The following is a 20,797-nucleotide window of genomic DNA, read 5'->3' as shown; positions in this document are numbered from 1 at the left end:
AGCCAGAGAGACGGAAGCCAGACCCTGAGCCAGGCAGCAGAGAGCAGGTGTGGCAGAGCGGGTCCTGAAGTGTTCATCTGAAGGTTGTTTTCTGTGCCCCCCTTTCTCTCTCTGGAATCCCAAAGACCATTCTTAAATGAGGGGTGAAGATTCTCAGAGGCATGTAACCATTTCTTCATCTCCCAGAGACTGGATAAGACTTAGCTAGGGATGGACCCAGATAGAGGGTAGAACGCCCACTCAGCCTGGAGAGGAAGGAAGCTGAGAGGGACTGAGTCTCCCTAGGTTCTGCCAGGCAGAACCCTCAGAGTGCAGGACCAGAGGCAGGGAGGCAGGGGTCTGATGCAGAGCTCTCCCCTGCGGTGGGACCACCTGCTTCACCACCTGTGCACAGCCCACCTCCCAAGAGTCCTGGATCCTCCTGAGTCTCTTCAAAGAAGACTGAGGGACCGAGACACTGCGTGGAGTAGAGATGAGGAGCGAGAACCTTGCCACAAATCAAGGTGGAGTTGAATAGGACCAGAAAGGCGCTTCCAGGGGAGAGAGGGGCAGGATGGCAGCAGTCAGCACACCCCTGGTGTTACAGAAAGAGGCAAGGACCATGCGGACTCCATTCTGGGACTGGTGGCCCCAATGGTGGTATTATATCCCATTTCCAGGGATGGTCACAAAGGCAGTTGTAGCAGCATCGGGGGCCCAGAATCAGGGGGCAGCAGGGCTTGGTGCTGTCTGCCCGGCAGACACAGTTGTGGCATCTTACAGGTTTAGTTCTATGGCATGATTGGGTCATGGCTCTTGCCTGGGTACCTCCCAAGTCTAGGTCTCCGTCCATCTTAAGAATTCGGTAGGTACACAATAGCTTTAAATTTGTTTTTATTTTTATTTTTTGTTTAAAGTAGCCATTTTTGGTGTCTCTTGATTCAGCTAAACTGCCACTCCTGGAGGTCAGGATAAACTGGCTTCAGCTGCTTGGAGGCAGGTCAGGGACGTGGCCTGGAATGGGTTCCCTGCTGGAATCCTAGACTCTGAAGATCAGGCAGAACTACAATCAGATGTGATTTAACTGCTTTAGGTAATATCCCTCTGACATTCCTAAATCTTCAAAAAAAAAGAGTCTTGTTAAAAATTCCAGCTAGTTTCAACTGTGGCATAGAAGAGGCTCTATCCTCTCCTGGGATGGATAGTTATAGGAAGTGTGGTGCCAGCCTCCAGGCCACCCACAGCACCGCCTGCTCGTCCTGGGATGCGGCAAGCCCCTTCCTGAGCACAGCTGCTGGGGAGCCCCGCTCCTGGCACACACATGCCGCCCCCTGAGTTGGGTCTACACTCCCCGTCTCTCTGAGGCACATGCCGCCCCCTGAGTCGGGTCTACACTCGGCTTCTTTCTGATGCACACGCCGCCCCCTCAGTCGGGTCTACACTCTGCGTCTCTCTGAGGCACATGCCGCCCCGAGTCGGGTCTACACTCAGCGTCTTTCTGATGCACACGCCGCCCCCTCAGTCGGGTCTACACTCTGCGTCTCTCTGAGGCACACGCCGCCCCCTGAGCGGGTCTACACTCCGCATCTTCCTGTATCTTACCCTCCAAGGGGCTGATCACGTATCGGTGCCCAAACCCTGCACCTCCCCACTTCCTGTGTCATTTTCCAGGCTGTCCCATTCGCTGGGATCTTCTTCCCCTTTCATGCTGGGCAGAACTCCGTCTTACCCCTCTGAACGCTGTCCGGATATGACCTCCTGTAGGCCACCTCCGCCCGCTCCGTTACCGAGCCCTGCTTCCTGCCATCCGCGTTCCTTTCACCTTCCCCTGTCTCCCCGAACTGCCATCTTCCTGCACGTTGTCCCCCTAACCCTGCATCCAGGGGGCCCTGCTTGGTGTGTTTTTCTACACTCGCTCCCTATTTCTTAGTACCTGGAGAAAAGGCAAAAGCAACTCTTTATATTCCTGAAAGTTATACAGGCGCTTCCTGAATTTTTTTTTATAACCCCATTTGGTTTATAACACCCTAGGAGGTGACTCGGAGAAGGCAATGGCACCCCACTCCAGTACTCTTGCCTGGAAAATCCCATGGATGGAGGAGCCTGGTGGGCTGTAGTCCATGGGGTCGCTAAGAGTCGGACACTACTGAGCGACTTCTTCCACTTTTCACTTTCCTGCATTGGAGAAGGCAATTGCAACCCACTCCAGTGTTCTTGCCTGGAGAATCCCAGGGACGGCGGAGCCTGGTGGGCTGCCGTCTACAGGGTCGACAGAGTCGGACACGACTGAAGTGACTTAGCAGCAGCAGCAGCAGCAGAAAGTGACTGGTAAATCTGTGAGGATGTTTGTGGTTGTTACCACTGGATGGGGCCCTCCTGGCACATAATGGGTGGGGAGTTAGTGTCATAAGTCAAAGGATTATCTCAAATTTAATATGAATAACCCAGTGAGGAATATTCATGAGCTGAGAACATAACTCCCTTCCAGGTAAACACACACACACAGTTCTTTTTGCAGTTTTGATACAGGCTGAATTTCCTAAGACTATGACTCCAACTTAAAATTCAGCAAGAAGGCTGAATTTTGACAAGTTTGGAACTTTGCCAACAACTGCTCTCTATCTTGGAAAACCACAGCCCTGGCAAGAAAGTCCCCATGGCAGCTTCGTCACTGATGTAACACACCTGGCCCGGCCTCTGCATCTGACATGTATTAATAGATGCAAGGTCTAACCATGTCCTTGTGTCTCCCAGGGATTCATGACCAAGCACCTATTACAAAAATATGATTCCTTTATTATAAATTACCTTGCTTTTATTTTTCCTTCATCTTGCAGTTAGAAAATGGTGTGTAGGTTAAGTTGTACTACCTATGAAATTCGTTTGCATGTAGTAAAGGAATAGTAATAAATCGTTGTTCTAAAAGGGGGTGTTGGGCAATTTCAGGTGAAATAAAGGCAGTAAGAATATTGCCTAGCACTTTGAAGAAGGAGAGGTCTGATTCAGTATTGGGTTTACTGAACTGTGTAGGAGGCTTCCCAGGTGGCTCAGTGGTAAAGAATCCACCTACCAATGCTGGGGACACAGAAAACGGGGTTCAACCCCTGGGTTTGGGAAGATCTCTAGAGTAGGAAATGGCAACCCACTCCAGTATTCTTGCCTGGAAAATTCGTTGGACAGAGGAGCCTGGTGGGCTACAGTCTGTGGGGTCGCACAGTCTGATGCCACTGAGCGACTGAGCATGTGCACAAACATGCAGAAATCTGGAGATGGAAGAGGGCTGCCCTTTGGGCCAAACACACAGGCCTTTGGAATTTCCCCTATGGATGCAGAGATTTCTCCCCAAACACTATCATCAAGGATCTTACTTTTAATTGTGAAAAGCTAATTTTTTTTAATGAATTTTTGAAGCGTAGTTGACCTACAACACTTACATTAGTTCCGGGTGCACAGTCCAGTGGTTCGCTATCTCTGTATATTACAAAGGGATCGCCACGCCACATCTAGTTACCATCTGTCGCTGCATGGAGACGTTCCAGTGTTCCTGACTGTATTCCCCCCGCTGTACACTTCATCTCCACGACTCTTAGTTTGGAACCAGAATTTCGTTCCTTAATCTCCCACACCTCTTCCACTCATTGTTTAAAACAATTTGACCAAGAGGAACTTTCCTCACAGTCTGGTTGGTGAGTTCTTTTCCTGTTGCTGTTTCCCTAATAATGGGAGAGAACCTGAATTCAAGATATTTCTCAAAATACTATTAAAGCTAAAGACGTGATCACTTTTTAAAACACTAGAAAAGAGACAGAAAGCAGCATGCCCATTTTTCAGGCAGAGAGAGGTCTCATCTAACCCTCCAACTACCCCCCGGAGAGGCTCCTAGAAGCAGGTGTCACATGTTTATCCAGCCATCTGGACAGGTCTTCTTCCCCTTCTTCCCTGGAGGAACAGTTGACAGGCCTCCAAAGGGAAAGCAGGAGAGAAAGACACCCACCGGACATACAGAATCAAAGGGCTAAGGACGACTGAGACTTTTTTTAAAGAGCAACAGAGGCAAGACAGCGATGTCAGGAAAAGGATGAAAGCCAAAAAAAAAATGGTGCTAACACGGCCAGCACGCCATATGGCACTTAGATGGCATGCGTTTCGTTTCAAATGTTGATGTTTGCTTTCTTGTTAGTTTTGGTGCCAACTCTGTTACCGTCCTTGATAAAATTCATTTTGAAAAAAAAAAATCACACAGAAGCTTCTGTGCTATCCTGTGCTATCCTTAAAAATCATGCATAAATTCCTTTGCTTTTTTTTCTTAACTGCAAGCTCTAGATTCCTGTTTCTACGTGTTCAAACTAAAGTGTAAAGCGTTGATCGAATTGCAAGGGAAGATCCCGGTAACTGATACGAGATGCCGATCACGTTCATCTGTATTTAACCGTGAGACAGAAGCGAGGTGGGTGCGGAATGTGGATGTGGAGACAGCCAAATATGAATAATAACAATCTAACACAAGCCCTTCAACTATTCCCCAGGCGCAGGTAGAAATGGTGTTGATGTTGTTTACAGTAAAATCACTTCTGCCAAGGACTGGAAAAAAACTAACCCAAGGGACATTGCTCAGTCTAAGGGGAGCCCTGGTGGCAAGAACGCAGTCTATGAACAGCAGCACAGCAAAATCCATCTTCCACAGGGGTCCCCAGCTGACATTTGAGGAGCCAGGTATCTTTGGGGAGGAAAGTCTTGGAACTCCTTGCTGCTTTATAAAAATATGTACAGCCCTGTGTGTCTAGGTCTAGTAAGAGCACATGCAAGTGAAGAGGCAGCCAACGTGTAGCTAACATAGATTCATTTTCCTCCTTTCACTTTCTTTTCACCCGCGTGTCTCTGTGTTCCGTAGTGGAACACCACGGACACATCTGCCTAAGCAGCTGTGACTAATGAACGGCACAGCCTCTCCCCTCGCTCAGACAAACGGCAGGAGCTCACTCAGACCTTCCGGATTCTCCCTTTGCTGATTCATGCCCAGTGCATCTTTTCCTCCAAAGGTAATAACTGATGCTGGAGCTCCGTCCCAGGCCCAACTCCTCCTGTCCATCAGAGTCCCTTTGTATGTTACTGCTCGTCCGCTTCATTTCCCCAGCCCCACCCACCTCCACGTCCATCCTCTCAAAGGGTAGTGCCAAAGGCTGCCTTAGTAAGAGTCCCTTCTTCAGTCAGGTTCCCTGGGGCCACTGCAGAGCCTGCACATGTTGGGTGTGTGGAAAGGAATCTGTTTGTTTCTCTTTCCAATTCACCATCAATATGTACTTACTGAATGCCTTGGAAGCACTTCCCAGGTGGCTCAGTGGTAAAGAATCTGCCTGCCAATGCAGAAGATGCAAGAGACGAAGGTTTGATCCCTGGGTTTGGAAAGATACCCTGGAGAAAGAAATGGCAACCCGCTCTGAATCCACCTGCAATGCAGGAGACCTGGGCTCAATCCCCGGGTCAGGAAGATGCCCTGGAGAAAGAAATAGCTACCTTCTTGTCTGGAGAATCCCATGGACAGAGGAGTCTGGCGGGCCACAGTCCATGGGCTCACAAAGAGCTGGACACGACTGAGTGACTATGCAGGCAAAGCACTTAGTACTCAGCAGGTGCCAGAGGCAGACAGAGAAAGGAAGGCAGAGGAGAACTCTCTGGCAGTCCAGCAGTTAGAACTTTGCACTTCCACTGCAGGGCACCTGGGTTCAATCCCTGGTTAGGAAGCAAGGATCTCGCAGAAAAAGAAGAAAAGTAAAAGAAAGGCAGAGTATCCCTTAGCTTCAAAGCCTTTATGTTTTAATTAAAGAGAATAATCCATTAGCTACATAAGACAGGTGCATCACTGAAGACATGTGATGTCAAATACACAAGTTGGAATTCACAAGGCCCCACCCTGAGCTCCCGAAGCTAAACAGTAAGTAACATCTACTAGGTGCTATGCGGATGCCAGGCATTGCTCTCATGCATCAACTAAGTGCCCAAAGCAGTAGCTCCTGTTTTTAATCTCCATTTTTCAAACAAGAAACCTGAGGCACTGCCCGGAGTCACATGGCTGGTAAGTGACAGCTCAAGGCTTATGCCCTGAGGCTGAATGACTTCTGAGGCCATCTGCCCGGCCCTGGCCTCATGATGGACACTGGTCTTCATCACGTCTGTTTCCTCCTTGGGAGAAGGGACTGTTCGTCTTTACTGTCATATACCCCCACCATGCGGAGAACACAGGAGGCCTTATTTGATTACTGATTAGGCAGCTGACCTGGGGAGAGGTATGAAGGAGCGGGCACAGTGGGCAGCTGGTGACTGAATCCCTATGAGGCGAAGGCAAGGCTTTCAGAGCAGCAGGGCCAGGCGGAAACCAGGCGTCAGTGGCCCACAGAGGTCCAGGCAGGCAGCCAGGGCCAGGGGAGCAGGGTGGGGACATGCCCGGGGATGGAGACTTTGCCGGAGGGGAGGCTGGGGGGCAGGTGGAAAGGAGGTGGGCAGGGCCCAGCCTGTCCACTCTGTCCCCCACGACTGAAGGGGACAGCCAGCACGTCAGTCTCTGTGGCCTATAAAAGTTAAAGAAAAAGGAAAGAGCAAGGGCTGGTGAAGATGTGCAGCAGCTGGTGGGAAGGGGACAGAGTGCAGCTCCTCGCAAAATAAAACAGAATCCCCACATGGTCCGCCATCCCATCCCTGGCTGTACCCCCAAAGGAATTAAAAACAGGGCCTCGAACAGACACTTGCACATCCACGGCCAAAGTGGCATTATTCCCAATTGTTGAAAGGCCAAGCAACCCAAGAGCCCACCAACAGACGGATGACTGGATAAGCAGAACGTGGTCCATATCTACCGGGGAACACATTCCGCCTAAAAAGGAAGGTAAGGCTGACACCTGCCGCAACATGCGCGAATCCTTACGGACATCGTGTTAAGGGAAATAAACCGGTCAGGAAAGGACAAGTACTGTGCGAGTCCCTTGGGAGTTTCTAGAGCAGCCAAATTCATAGAGAAAGAAAGTGCAGTAGAGACTGCTGGGGGCTGGGGAGAAGGAGGAGCTACTGTTCAGTGGGCAGAGTTTCAGTTACAGTGGAGGCAGATGGTGACGACGATGGCACAACAGAGCCGGCGCACTTAATGCCACTGCAGTGTCCATTAAAAATGGTTGAAATGGGGGACTTCCACTGCAGCCCAGCAGTTAAGACTGTGAGCTTCCCCAGCACGGGGCACGGGTTCAATCCCTGGTCGGGGAACTAAGATCCCCCTAATGTCATGTGGTGTGGCCAATAAATTTTTTTTAATTAATTTTAAAAAATGATTAAAATGGCAAATTTTATGTTATGTATATTTTTACCACACTAGAACAAAACAGGCATAAAGAAAAAGTTAAAGGAGGCTCTAAAGAATCCAACATACTCTTGGGGTCACCTTAAATGAAAAAAGACCTTCTCTGAAACAGTGACTATGGCCAGGACAAAACTGTTAATTCTACGGAAATATGCTGATCTGAAAAGACAGGCTTGCTCTCTACTTTTATAGTCAGCTTTTCTTATGATGGAAATCCCTTGTAAACATTAAAAGAAAAAATCCTCAATTCCCACACATGAATAGGACATTAGGTGCCATTGATGAGATGGCTGGATGGCATCACCAACTCGATGGACATGAGTTTGGGTGAACTCCAGGAGTTGGTGATGGACAGGGAGGCCTGGCGTGCTGTGATTCATGGGGTCACAAAGAGTCGGACAAGAATGAGTGACTGAACTGAACTGAACTGAGGTGCCACTGATTATGAAAACATATAAAGAAAAAAAGGAACTATGAATCCAGGAATCATATTTTTAAATGAACTTGAGTGGATTACTGATGATTACCCGATTTCCTGGTGATGGTAAAGAATCTGCCTGCTAAGCAGGAGACCAGGGCTCAGTCCTTGGGTCGGGAAGATCCCCTGGAGAAGGGATAGGCTACCCACACCAGTATTCTTGGGCTTCCCTGGTGGCTCAGCTGGTAAAGAATCCGCCTGCAATGCCGGAGACCTGGTTTCAATCCCTGGGTTGGAAAGATCCCCTGGAGAAGGGCATGGCAACCCACTCCAGCATTCTTGCCTGGAGAGTCTCCATGGACAGAGGAGCCTGGTGCACTACAGCCCATGGATTCTCAAAGAGTTGGACACGACTGAGCAACTGAGCACAGCAGTATTCTGTCTACCAACAATGCTTGATGCAAGGAAAGATTCAGGGAACCGCATCCACAGGGTGAGAACCACAGCTCTGTCTTAACAAGAGACTAAACTCAGCAGTAAACTTTCAAAATACAGCGCAAAATCATTAAGTCAAAATGCTACGATGCATAAACACAGCTCTTCTCAGAAAATATCAATAAAATTCAAAGTATTTTCTCCCCCAAAATAAAGTGTACTTCCTCTAACAAGAATGTACATTTCCTGGGCTCCATCAATTCAGGCAGCCCTTTCTTACTCAAAGCCACCAGAGCCTGCTTAGCAGGGCGACCACACCATGGCTCCCATGCTGTCACCCCCAAGGGAGCAGCCTGTCTGGGGTTAAGGTTCAGAGCACCGGCACACCTCTCAGTAATGACGTATCCTAAACACTCTCCCTCTCCTAAAACAAGAAGTTCAAAAGTGGCTTAGAATTTATCAACGACCACTGACATACCAGTCACAGACCACACACCCCGCTCTGCACTGCGCAGACTCAGGTCACCCATGGCATCCCTCAATTTTTAGAAGCCTAATTTGTCAGAGACCCTGATGCTGTGAAAGATTGAAGGCAGAAGGAGAAGAGGGAAACAGAGGATGAGATGGTTGGATGGCATCACCGATTCAATGGACATGAACTTGGGCAAACTCCGGGAGGTAGTGAGGGACAGAGAAGCCTGGCGTGCTGCAGTCCACGGGGTTGCAAAGAGTCAGACGTGACTTGGTGACTGAAAAACAACTTGTCAGAAGCTACTCTAGAGTGCTTTATTACTTGCTTGGTTCCCAGAACTAGCATGAGGCTAAGTGTAAAAGAAAAAAAGGTGTGTTTTTTAATATTGATAAATGTAATATTAAAAAAGAGGAGAATTCTATAAAAGGGTAAAGGATTATTATTCTATTATATGAGTGTCCTCCAAAGACCCAAAGCACCCTGTGAAAATTGGTGATGAAGGGTGAACATGGGCAATCATCCACCTATTAGGCTGGTTTTATGATACTAATAAACTATGAGTATTAATAAAATTCTTGGATTAAATTCATAACTCAGAAGTGCCTGGAAGTTTTAAAAACCAGTTACCATACACACTAAGGCACTACTGGACTGTCAGTACTTTCAAAATGCAAAGATATAAAATGTTTTTGTGGGACTTTCCTGGTGGCCCAGAGGTTAAGACTCCATGGGTCCAATGCGGGGGGGCCCAGGTTCGATGCCTGGTCAGGGAACGAGGATCCCACGTGCTGCATGACTTGGTCAAGAAAATAAACAAATAAAATGTTTTCTTCCCCAAATCCCTGGGATTCTAGGAAGCAACCATCTCTTTCATGGGCGTGACCCAGCGGGTAAGGAATATCCATACAAACATTCCAGAGACTTTCCTCGACTGGAGGGTGGTTTAGGAAGAGCTTCTCCCACCACTTTCCTGGAGTTTGTCCTTGTTATTTAGTCACTAAGTCATGTCTGACTCTTTAGCGACCTCATGGACTGTAGCCCACCAGGCTCCTCTGTCCATGGGATTCTCCAGGCAAGAATACTCGAGTGGGCTGCCATTTCCCTCTCCAGGGAGCTTTCCCAAACCAGGGATCGAATCCATGTCTCCTGCGTCTCCTGCATTTGCAGGCAGATTCTTTACCACTGAGCCATCAGGAAAGCCCTTCCATGAGTTTAAGACTGAGTTAAATCCCCCGTGGGAATTAAAATCTTGACATTAATGCCCTCAAAGCCCAGCTTCTCAAAACCACTGAGGCAATCTGATGAATCCAGAAAAAGGAGAGTTGCCTTAGGAAGACAAGACCATCTGCCAAGAAGCTGGGCTTAGAGCTGTGTGTTCCTCTTACTGTCAACATCGAGTGGGTTGCACACAGGACAGAAATGAATGGAAGAGTGGAGAATGCAGTCTGCCTGGCAACTCCGCTTGCAGAGGTGGGCCCAGACCAGTCAGCCGCCAGGACAGTACAAGGCCCTCTTCTACAAGTTCACCTTCACATTAATCACACAGCAGACACGAGCAAGGGGGCTTCAGCCCTAGATTAATCTGCAGAAGAGAACACCAAGCAAGAGATGTCTGACAACAAAGAGCCAGATTCAGGAGCTAGAGCCAGTGCAGAGAGAAGAATCTGAGGCAACAGGCCAATTCAAAGTGTCCACAGATGAGATAAAGCTGGAAAACCAAAGCCCTTTGATTGCAGATAAAGACAGGGCCAATATTAGGTTTTTTCTCAACTAGCCATCTTTGTCTGTCCCCAGGTCTTACTAAAGCTTTCATGAAAGACTCTTCTGAACCATCAGACACTATCCTGCCTTACAAGAGAAAGAGGGAAGGAAGGATGGTGGGAAAACGAAGTCTACGTGTGCTCATTGGGATGGGAGATTTGGTTTGGAATCTCTGCTGTCACTTATGGACTGAGTGATCTTGGAGAGCTCACAGAACCAGTTAAAGCTTTCCAATCTCACAATTAAGAAGGTAAGAATTATCCCTTGAAAGCTTCAGTTCAGTTCAGTCACTCACTCATGTCTGACTCTTTGCCACCCCATGGACTGCAGCATGCCAGAATTCCCTGTCCATCACCAACTCCTGGAGCCTGCTCAAACTCATGTCCATCACGTCAGTGATGCCACTCAACCATCTCATCCTCTGTTGTCTCCTTCTCCTCCTGCCTTCAACCTTTCCCAGCATCAGGGTCTTTTCCAGCGAGTCAGTTCTTTGCATCAGGTGGCCAAAGTATTGGAGCTTCAGCGTCTATCCTTCCAATGAATATTCAGGACTGATTTCCTTTAGGATTGACTAGTTTGATATCCTTGGAGTCCAAGGGACTCTCAAGAGTCTTCTCCAACACCACAGTTCAAAAGCATCAATTCTTCAGTGCTCAGCTTTCCTTATGGTCCAACTCTCACATCCATACATGACTACTGGAGAAACCATAGAGCTTACTTTGAGACCTTGAGAGCATACTCTAGGTAAAGCCCACAACCCAGTGTCCAGCATACAGTAAATCCTCAAAACACATGCGCATCTTATTTCCAGACTTCCATACTGAGTCCCACAATACTCAGCCTACCTCAACCAAATCCCACTGGACAAATGACAAGTCTCCCTACAAAGATCCCTGCATACAGAAGTTTGTAAATGAATGCCCGTCCCAAAGTAGCAGTCAGATTCCCAGAAGCTTCCTGTGATCAAAGTTTGCCAGAAAGACAAAAAGAGACTCTGTTAAAGCTACCTTAAAAATGTTTAAAAGGTAAACATTATCCAGGCAGTATTTTAAGTAGTTATATTTTAGGCAATTTGATAGTCTTGCTGTTTTAGGAAACTGTGAAGATGCATTTTAAGGGCCATTAAAATATTCATCTCAGATGGCAACAGGAGACACCTAAGGGACATTGGCCAGTTATAAAAGATTGACAAGAAAGAGGAAAAATCATACATTAGATTAATCCCCAATGGGCTAGCTAGAGATAGTGCTGAGATGGTTTGCCTGCTGAAGAATAGTGGAACCAACTATCTTTGGGTATATCATCAGAATCAAGACTCCAGGCATGTTCCCTTAATAGCTAGAATGATCTTATTCCTGGGCTTCCCAGGTGGTGCCAGTGGTAAAGAATCCACCTGCCAAGCAGGAGACCTGGGTTCAATCCCTGGGTCGAGAAGATTCCCTGGAGGAGGGCATGGCAACCCACTTCAGTATTCTTGCCTGGAGAACTTGGGGTCTCAAAGAGTCAGACATGATCAGCACACAGACAACAATCTCATTTCCAGAGTATAAGTTTCTAAAGCCCTCTCTAAGGCCCCATCTGAGAGAAGAGAACTCTGAGCAGGAACAGCACTGGCCGTGAAGAGCTTGTGAGGAAGATTCATCCAGGGGGCCGGACGCGCCCCTTGGGACCTGTGGCACAATTGATCCCTTAAATCCCAGCAGAGTCAAGTTTCTTAGCTGGGACAGTTTTGCCCTCGAGGAGACGTGTAATAATGTCTGGATACGTTATTGGCTCTCATACGGGAGATACTGATGATAATGGCATCTAGTGAGGCCAGGGGAGCTGCTAAACATCCCACAATGCACAGGACAGGTCTCAAGACAATCTCCAGCCCAAAACGTCCACAGAGCCGAGGCCAGGCAAGACTGCATCAGAGGAAGGGAGGAAAGAAGGACCATCCGACCATCATGGACAAGGGCTTCCCTGGTAGCTCAGCCGGTAGAGTATCCACCTGCAATGCAGGAGACCTGGGTTCAGTCCCTGGATTGGGAAGATCCCCTGGAGAAGGGAACGGCTACCCCCTTCAGCATTCTGACCTGGAGAAGTCCATAGACTGTACAGTCCATGGGGTTGCAAAGAGTCGGACCCAACTGAGCGACTTTCACTCTTTCTTTGGACAGACTGTGCCACGGCTGTCGTTAAGAGATGCTGTGTAGTCTGTTCGGTGGATGTCACTTATATAGTTTCTGCCAAGTGAACATTACGGACAATATTCTTAAATGATTTCAGCTGTTCTGAACCTAATCAAGAAAGCTTTAAAAATATATGCCTTCTCTGCATTTAAAATCAGTTACCAGCGTTTCCCCCGGTGGCTCCGTGGTGAAGAGTCTACCTGTCAATGCAGGAGACCCTGGCTTGATCCCAAGCCCAGAAGGATCCCACATGCCGCAGAGCAGCTAAGCCCGTGAGCCACACACGCTCTGGAGCCCCTGCTCTGCAGCAGGAGAAGCCACCGCAATGAGAAGCCCAGGCACCGCAGCTGAGAGCAGCCCCGCCCGCCACAGCTAGAGAAAGGCAGCAACGGAGACCTAGGGCAGCCGTAAATAAACAAATCTCAGAAACATTTACCTCCCATCCCCTTCCAGCCCCTTAGGAAAAGTAAGAAAGCAAACTGCTCACATTAAAACCAGGGTCTTCTCTCTGATCAAAATCCACGGAACAGGTGGCTCAGATGGTAAAGAATCTGCCTGCAATGTGGGAGACCTGGGTTCGATCCCTAAGTTGGGAAGATCCCCTGGAGGAGGGAATAGCAACCCGCTCCAGTACTCTAGCCTGGAGAATCCCATGGACAGAGGAGCCTGGTGGGCTGCAGTCCATGGGGTCGCAGAGTCGGACACGACTGAGCGACTAAGCACAGCACAGCATGGCATCCGTGTAACATTAGTCCCACTGGGTTGTTCCTCAGGACTGTGCTACGTACACGGCATGCACTAGTACAGGCCTGTCACAGGCACACACACGTTCACACACACAAACACCCACACACCGTCAGGCACTCTCAGCCCACCATCTGGCCCTCCCCCGCTCCCCTGACTATATCCCCAGGCAAGATGCTGGTGTGCATGACTAGTACCCCAGTGACCCTCACCAGTAATGCTAAGAGCTGGAAATCACAGTTGAAGCCACAGAGCTGAGAATAACATACAGTTCCCCAAACAAGAGCTTTTATCTTCTTGAAATAATAATTATTTTGCTCACCCCACTGCTGTGGGGACTAGCTCAAAGACAGCCTGTGAGAAACAGAAGCCCCCCTGCCAAAGGTGCTCTTCAAAACCCTTCCTTGATTCATGCCAGGCACACGGCAGAGGTCCCTGGAGCCCCTGGCTTTCACCACCAGCCCCTTTCTCCAACCCAAAGTGACTAATTCCCCCACGAATTGAACATCATTACCAGACCGAGACTGTCATCACCCTGTCTTAAGCATTTGGCAGGTTCTAAAGTCCCCAAGTTATCACCGCATTGATAAGCCTAGGGTAACATGTTATTTGTCAGCTACAGCCAAGCTCCTTTGGTTCCAAAGGCAAATAAACATTTCTGCTGTTTTCTTGGGAGGGAAAGGCCAAAGAAGAAAAGTGTCCCTTGGTTTTAGAGGTACTATCGGAAAGCCTGTGGACCCACCAGATGAAAAGAGGCTGCTGCTCTTTACCAGAGGCCTAAGTCCAACTCAAAGCAGGAAAATGAGATACAGTCCAAAATCTGACCAAGTTTCCTACAGCGTCCAATCAAGCGACAGTCAGCCCAGCCCAGCAAGAGCCCGCCCACAGCTGGGAAGGGAGAGGCCGCCCACTTCCAAAAGCTCCTTTGGAACCAAGGTCAGCCCTGCTCAATCCCAAGCAATTATCCTTCCTTGCTGACTGCTCAGATTTCCTGCTGGACACCTGGGAAGAATTACTTTTGCTCTATATGTTGTTGTTTAGTTGCTAAGTCGTGGCCGACTCTTGCAAATCCATGGACTGTAGCCCACCAGGCTCCTCTGTCCGTGGGATTCTCCAGGCAAGAAAACTAGAGTGGGTTGCCATTTCCTTCTCCAGGGGATCTTTCCAACCCAGAGATGGAACCCATGTCTCCTGCATTGGCAGGCAGATTCTTTACCACTGAGCTGCCATGCTTTCCTTATGTTATATAAATATTTACAAATTGTCCCAAGCCCAGGCTCATTCACTCCACTCTTTGTGGTTTTAGGCAAGTCACTTAACAAATCATGGGCTCCATCTTTGTTGGATGCAATACGAGCATCACTAGAGATGTGGTCCCCAAAGAGCAAGGCCACCTGCATGTAAATCCCAGGGATGCCTGTCATCCTACGGAGCCAACAGGTAGTCCGAGGGAATCTGCACATGGCATGGCTCATCAATTTACACACCCCCTCGCCTTCCTGGCGATCAAACAGTGCATTCCAGGCCGTCTTCCACGTGGGTGGGGCAGGGTGACTTGTTAGAGCCAGTGGGTTGTGACTGGAGGCCAAAGCTCTGAAGAGCAATGTCATGTCTGTTCCCCTAAAAAAACCCTCATGTCTGGAGAAATGCCCAGGCAGCAGCAGCCTTGGAGGGGCTAAGAGTAAGCTGCTGGTGTTTGTGACCATCGTATGTAAACTAACCTCCTCTGACAGAGTCAAGGGGCTTCCCAGATGGCTCAGTGGTAAAAAATCTGCCTGTTATGCAGGAGACATGGGTTCGATCCCTGGGTCAGGAAGGTCCCCTGGAGAGGGAAATGACAACCCACTCCAGTATTCTTGCCTGGAAAACCCCCTGGACAGAGGAGCCTGGCAGGCTACAGTCCATGGGGTCGCAAAGAGTCAGACACAACTTAGCGACTAAACGACAACAACAATATCAACTATACCTCAAAAAATAAATTTTTTAATGTGATTGAGTAAAAACATGCTATCTGGTCCTGAGGCAGCCATCTTGCAAACCACGTGGTAATAAGTCTGTGGATGAAAAGCTGATGTGCCAAGGAAACTAGAGCAGGAAGAGAGCAAGCCTGGGTATACGTGTGTAACACTGTGACTCAGAATAAGAAAGATGTGTTTGGTCATGGTCTTATGGACTTCCCTGGTGGCTCAGATGGTAAAAGCATCTGCCTACAATTCGGGAGGCCCAGGTTCGATCCCTGGGTCAGGAAGATCCCCCTGGAGAAGGAAATGGCAACCCGCTCCAGTACTCTTGCCTGGAAAATCCCATGGACGGATGGAGGAGCCCAGTAGGCCACAGTCTATGGGGTCGCAAAGAGTCGGACACGACTGAACGACCTCACTTTCACTTTCCTGGCACAGGGCTCCTAATACCCCTGGAATTTCCTGAGACCCATAAAGCTTCTTTTGTTACGTTATAGAAGTGGCTTTGGGGTCATCTAAGGATGGGAGTTGGTTACCGGGGAAACCAGAAAAAAACCAGGAACAGAGGGCCGAACTTTCAGCCACACCCTCACTGCACCCCCAACCCCTAGTTTCCAGTGGGGCTGGGAGAGGGGCTGGAAATTGAATCAATCGCCAATGGCCAACGACTCAATGAGTCACACCCATGGGATGAAACCGCCATAAAAATTCAAAATGGAGGAGACACAGAAGGCTTCCAGGTTGGTAAACCAGAACACTCCACGTGCCAGCAGGCCAGGCCCCAGAGCCCCTGGGGAAGCACACTGGTTTTGGACCTTGCACCGTGTAGCTCTGTGTCTCACTTTTGATCCACACCCTGAAATGCTCCTGGTGATAAAGCAGTAGTCCAGTCAGTAAGCGGCCTCCTGAGTTCTCTAAGCCACTGTAACAAACTAACTGAACCCAAGGAAGGAAGGGGTCGGGGGGAACCTCTGATTCATGAACCTCCACTCATCAGAAGAGCAGAAACAAGCTGGACTTGCTCCATCGAACGCAGAGAGCAGGCCTGTGGGACTGAGCCCCTAGCCTGTGGGACCTGATGCCAATTCCAGGCAGACAGTGCCAGACTTGAGTTGAATTGTAAGACACCGAGCTGGTGTCAGAGAATTCCATGTGGGTAAAAAAATCCACACTCTGAAACTCGCACCAGAATCCTTAGCATGTTGCTGGGAAAAGGAGGCCTGACACCTGAAGCAACCTCGCTCCAGGATTCTCCCTATGTAAGATGTGTCAAATTCTTAACCCTCTATAAATCAGCAGAGGGGCAAGGCCCATTTTCCTGGCCTCACGTTCCTCATAGAAGAACGCCAGCCAGAGTAACACTCCTGCGCCTCCTCACGCCAAGCACAGCTGGGCAGGAGCTCACCCAGTGGACTCGGCATGGGGAACCGGGTCCCCTCGCCCTGCTGGCTTGGCAGAAGGGACCGAGTCCCCTCACCAGGCGGGCTTGTCAAGAGGCACCGGGTCCCCTCACCGGGCGGGCTCGGCAGAGGGCACGGGGTCCCCTCACCGGCAAGCTTGGCGGGCTCGGCAGTGGGGACCGAGTTCCCTTGCCCGGCGGACTCAGCAGAAGGGACTGAGCTCCCTTGGCTTGGCTCGGCCCCTTTTCTCTCTTGTTTGAAACCTTCTTCAAAGGTTTCTTTTGTGTGAAGACTTTCTTTAAGGGAACTGCACTCTGTTTCGCTCTCTCTGGTGTAGCAAGGAGAGCAGACCCTGCCCTCACCAAGGAGGCCTCTGCTACCAAAGACCAAGATGGTGTGGGGGGGCAGGGTCTCTAAAATGGCCAAAGATACAGCACCCTGACCCCCAGAACCCGGACCACGGTGAGCGATCACTCCCATGACTCTTACCTTACACGGCACAGTTGATCTTAAGAGATAAGGTGAGATATCTCATCTCTCATCTAACTGTGGGCTTCTCTGGTGGCTCAGATGGTAAAGAATCTGCCTGCAGTGCACAAGGACCGGGGTTTGATCCCTGGGTTGAAAAGAGTCCCTGGGAAAGGGAATGGTGACCCACTCCAGTATTCTTGCCTGAAGAATTCCATGGACAGAGAAGCCTGGCAAGCCTGGCAGGTGCATGGGGTTACAAAGAGGAGGACATAACTGAGCAACTAACACACACAAACATCTAATCACATGAGCTCTTAATCCACAGTGCTTTCTCCAGCTGACAGGAGAGTGCAGAGGGGAAGTCATTGAGATAGAAGAGGGATCCCATGCTGTCTTCGAAGATGAGGGGCCCTGTGCCAAGGAATGTATGCCACCTTGGAGGTGAGAATGGCCCCCACCCTATGACCAGCAAGGAAACCGGAGTCTCAGTCCTACAACCACAGGGAACTTATTCTTTGCCAAGATTTGAATGAGTGTGTAAGCAAACTCTTCCCCAGATCCAGAACTCAGCCTGGTCGACACTCTGACTTTTTAGCCTTTGATATCCTGGTCACGAACCTTTGCCAAGCCCTCCCTGATGTCTTACCTACACAACAATGATGTAATAAACCAGTGCTGCCTTAAGTGTCTGCTGCTGCTGCTGCTAAATCGCTTCAGTCATGTCCGACTCTGTGCAACCCCATAGACAACAGCCCACCAGGCTCCCCCGTCCCTGGGATTCTCCAGGCCAGAACACTGGAGTGGGTTGCCATTTCCTTCTCCAATGCATGAAAGTGAAAAGTGAAAGTGAAGTCGCTCAGTCGTGTCCGACCCTCAGTGACCCCATGGACTGCAGCCTTCCAGGCTCCTCCATCCATGGGATTTTCCAGGCAAGAGTACTAGAGTGGGGTGTCATTGCCTTCTCTGGCCTTAAGTATCTACATTTGCCCTAATCAGTTATACAGCAATATAAAACTAACAGAGCATGGAAATCCTCCTAAATCAGGGTGAAAATGGTTAGTAAGTCCTTCTGGCATCAAAGCTAAAACTACATTCTCTGATGAGCTTATTAGCACGAAAGCTGGCCTTGTAATCTCCATCTGACTTCTGTATCTATTTCTCAATTAGTTCATAACTCCAGAGGGGGAAAAAAAAGAGTTTTCATTTATTCACCCCATAAAACCCCCAACAGTCAGATATTTAAGAATACTTTTGGCATTTCTACATAATATTAATACAATAACTCTCAACAGTTCTTTAAAAGGAGGCTCAGACCTGGAATGGGATAGAAGAATCCAACCATGTCACCTCAGAATCTCAGCACCTAGATTGTGTATCTTACCTTGACTCCACTGAAAATCATCTGTTCCCACATACCAGGGGAAGGAGAAGACCGCATTACTGAGAAGTGAAAATCACCCTCGTGGGAACCACAAATTCACACCCCTAAGCTTTGTTGCTTTATACAATTTCTAGTTCTCAAAATAAGGCTTCCCTGGTGGCTCAGATGGCAAAGAATTCACGTGCAGTGGCAGGAGACCCAGGTTCAATCCCTGGGTAGGGAAGATCCCCTGGAGAAACAATGGCTACCCACTCCAGTAGTACTGCCTGGGAAATCCCACGGACCGAGGAGCCTGGCGGGCTGCAATCCATGGGGTCGCAAAGAGTCAGACACGACTGAGCAACCAGCACTCCCACCTTTCGAGAGTAAATGGCCTTTTAGATGTAGTTCAAATGAATAGCCAAGAGCTTTGAGACTTTCTACCAAAACTGCACACAGCAAGCGAACTGAGGCAGAATCACTTGTTTGTAGATTGAGGAAGTCTGCTCGTAGTCCTCCTGGAACTCAGACACTCATCCACAGCACCTTCCAATGTTCTGCAAAGGCACACGTCGTGTGCTGCCAATTCAGTAATATACCGCTGGCTCCTTCCGGAAAGACTCCCGATCTTTGATGGCACCGCAAGGAAGTGAGCAGGCCATCAGCATAAAATGAAATGTGAAATTCTGAAGGCCCTGTCCCAGAGTCCTGGTAATGATCCATTTGAGATGCAGCTTTAAGGGGAAGGAAAACCATCCTCTCTACTTGCAGTAAGCAATTCATTAGGGGAACTAAGTCCCCAAATTCAGGAGCAGATGCCGTCAAAATGATTGCAACCTCTTCCTTCATTTAGAATACAGTTTCCAAATTTTATTTTTGCTAAGGGGGAATTTCGAAAGCTTGTAGTCTGATCTTTCCTTTCCACAAATAAACTCAGATCTAAAGAAGCGATATAAAAATAAAAACACCAGATCAGACATTTCTCCACTTGAATTCTGTTCTTCTGAGTGTTAAAGCCACCAGATTCATTTTTCTCTAACTCAGAAACCATGAGGCCATGGCTAACAGGCTACCTCTGAGAAGTTCAAAACAGCCCTTGGAAACAAGGTTGCCATGTCTGGTGCAGGGAGACTAGAGCATCTGATGGTTTCCATGGTGACCACGGAGCCCAGGTGCACACTCTAATGAGGCTGGCTGGCCAGCCAGCAATTCAGACCAAAGGTTGTGGAAAGTTCCAGGAAGACCTCCATGTCACCAAGCCACTCATGAAATTCTAATGGGTGGCCTACTTGCCAACAAGTGCCCCCTTCGGGAGACAGACACTCAGCAGCGCTGAACTTTGTGTCCGGCCCTGTGCCGAGCTCTTTTCCATACATTATTCCATTTCACCATCACCAAGATCTTACAAAGTAAATTCGAATTCCACCCCATTTTGCAGATGAGTAAACTGAGGCAGGGGCTTCCGCGGTGGCTCAGTGGTAAAGAATCCGCCTGCAGTGCAGGAGACATGAGTTTGATCCCTGGGTCAGGAAGATCCCCTGGAGGAGGGCATGGCAATCCACTCCAGTATTCTTGCCTGGAGAATCCACAGGGACAGAGCAGCCTGGCGGACTGCAGTCCATGGGGTGGCAAAGAGTCAGACACCACTGAAGTGAGTTAGCAAGCACACATGCAAACTGAGGCAGCTCATCCAAAGTCCCCGAGCTTGCAGAAGACATCTCCAAACCAGCTCTAGAGCCTCGTTCCTCCACTCAACTCAATAAGAACTTATGAAACTGATCAAGGGGCGCACTCCCTTACATTCTTCTAAAGAGAAGTTTATGTCATGATTTCCTGTCTCAGAGGGGAAAACAAGCGCAGCCTTAGAACTGATCACTGACCTATTCCTGCCCATCATTTCCAGATTCTGATAAAGAGCTCAAATTGTCATTTTTAAAAACAAAGCCATCATAAGAAATAATTCCCTGAAGGAAGTTTGATAGATTTGAGAATTAGGTAAAGAGATGAGAAAGAGAGCAGAAATGATCTTACTCCTAAACAAAACAAGTGTTCTGTTAAATTTTATGATCAGGTATGAGCTAAAGAGCATTGGAAACCCCAGTCCAATCACTCCACATGCCTGTCACTGATACCAGGAGTACCACCTCTAGTAAACAAATCCCTTGCACTCAGATTTTTGTCCCTTGTTTCAAGGTGAGTATTCTCAAAAAGAAAAACTCTCTAAGGCAATAGCAATCATCAACACCTTAGTATGAGTTAGTATGTGAGCGGACTACT

The 20,797-nt window shown here is 48.7% G+C and overlaps 1 protein-coding gene across 1 annotated transcript in view; it reads right to left on the bottom strand.

Moving 5' to 3' along the window:
• The window catches only part of KCNK10 (potassium two pore domain channel subfamily K member 10), an 85,372-nt gene that overhangs the window by 20,059 nt on the left and 44,516 nt on the right, over positions 1-20,797 (bottom strand). The gene's annotated exons all lie outside the window — the stretch shown is intronic.

Source organism: Bubalus bubalis, chromosome 11 (assembly GCF_019923935.1).
Source record: "Bubalus bubalis isolate 160015118507 breed Murrah chromosome 11, NDDB_SH_1, whole genome shotgun sequence".
NCBI classification, from domain to species: domain Eukaryota; kingdom Metazoa; phylum Chordata; class Mammalia; order Artiodactyla; family Bovidae; genus Bubalus; species Bubalus bubalis.
This window is presented reverse-complemented; position numbering and strand designations above follow the sequence as displayed.